Source organism: Alligator sinensis, unplaced genomic scaffold (genome assembly GCF_000455745.1).
Source record: "Alligator sinensis unplaced genomic scaffold, ASM45574v1 scaffold368_1, whole genome shotgun sequence".
Taxonomy (NCBI): domain Eukaryota; kingdom Metazoa; phylum Chordata; order Crocodylia; family Alligatoridae; genus Alligator; species Alligator sinensis.
In genome coordinates this window covers 346,095-348,085 of record NW_005842025.1, presented here as the reverse complement: position 1 = coordinate 348,085, position 1,991 = coordinate 346,095, and positions in this window count along the sequence as shown.

Below are 1,991 nucleotides of genomic sequence, written 5' to 3'. Positions count from 1 at the left end.
GTCAGCTGCTTCTGGGGCTGTTCCAGCACGGGCTGGGGTGAGTGCAAACAAGTGGAGCCCTGTGGGGCACAGGGCACAGCACTCACCCCAGCCCCAGGAGCAGCTGACACCGACTTCTTGTAGCAGCTGGGCTGCACCATGCCCCCTGGGGCTCTGCCAGTCCCCACTCACCTCTTCCCATGCTGGAGTGGCGTTGGGAGCAGCTGACACTAGCTGCCTACAGGTGCTGGGCTGCGCCGTGTCCTGGAGCAGGCAGCTGGTGTCAGTTGCTCCCTGGGCTGCTGCAGCATGGGCTGGGGTGAGTGCAAACAAGTGGAGCCCTAGGCGGTGAGGACATGGCACTCACTCCAGCCCCCACCCCAGGAGCAGCTCTGGGGAGCACCCTGCCCCCCCTCCCCCTACAGACTCACATAAACAGCAGACAAGCACAGGGTGGTGGTGAATGTTTAATTGGTTTGAAAGGAGAGTGGTGAAGGGTCTTCAGTTACAGTGAATCTGTACACTTCAGTTACAGTGAATCACTGGTAGGAGGTACAGGCAGGGTAATATCCATAGGAGAATTAACAGGCATGGGGTTCTCATCATGCTCCAGCACCAGTGGGATGCTGCTGGGAGTAGCTGAGTGAGCCTTCAAGAACTGGAACGGGGTGCACTGCCTTGCAAATTGTTGGATCTGGGCATATACCTACTTGTAGGGACAAAGGGGAGAGTTCAAACCGTGCTTGAACTGCAGGTTCCTGTTCAGGCTAGGGTCCATATCCAGGGAAAACTGAGCAAGTCTCTCAGCCTGTGCAAAAAACTCTGCCAGGTTCTTCATAGTCATGTCCTTGACCTCAAGGACCACCTCTTGCTCCTGTTCTTCCTTTTCCTCAACAGCAGCTACAATCTCTCTCAGTTCATCAACACTTAATTCCTCGTTGTGGGAATCATTGAGCTCCATGACATCTGCCTCCTCAAGGTCTGAAAAGCCATCTCCTCCCACCTTCCATCCAAGATCCATAACCTCTTGAACAGTTGTGCACAGTTTCAGGGAGCCCCTGGATTCCATGGTGCATTCCTTCCAGAGAGGCTTTCAAGCACCATTTATGGTGGTGGACTTCACTTCATCCCATGAAGCCTTAATGTTGTTGATGGCATCGCTCACATTGTATGCCTTCCACCACTCAGATTTTTGGCTTGTTGGGTCTATCAGTATCCTCCAGCAGCTGGAAGATGCTTCTTCTTAGATAGTAGGTCTTGAATGTTGATATCATGCCCTGATCAAGAGGCTGGATTAGTAAGGTCGTGTTAGGGGGGAGGAACACAATTCTCATATTGGGGCTGATAGTTTTCCAGGTGTTTAGGGTGTCCAGGGGCATTGCCAAGGACGAGCAACACCTTATGTGGTGGGCCAGTAGGGGGTGCTTCTGTGCTGAGCCACCCACCTCACGGTGCCCAACCACCTTCCAGACTCTGAGTGCCTCCCCAAGGGTGCTTCATGTCTGGCCAGCCCCCTTCCTGGAGCACACCTGGTAGCCTGGGGGTAACGCTGCCAGCACCCAGGGTTTGGACTAATCCTGGCTCTGTGCCCCTGGGGCAACACAGGCCTACTAGTTCTTGAGGGTACTCGACGCACTTCAGTAACTTGGGGTGCTTCCCTTAGTCTGAGAGACCCTATTCTTAAAAAGATCTTCCCAGAGCCACCCATCCTAGCCTTCAAACAAGCACTGAACCTCGCCAACCTCATCACCAGAAGCAAACTTCCTCAAGCCCAGAACATACCAAATGGATCCAGACCATGCCATGACAAGAAATGCAAAACCTGCCAACACATCTCCACCCCCCACCCCACAATTACTACACCCCACAACAGAGCCATCAGCATCCCTGGATCTTACAGCTGCACCTCCAGAAATGTTATATATCTCATCCAATGCACCAAATGCCCTGATGGAAAATACGTAGGAGAGACCAAACAACAACTGCACACCAGAATGAACGCACACTGGAAA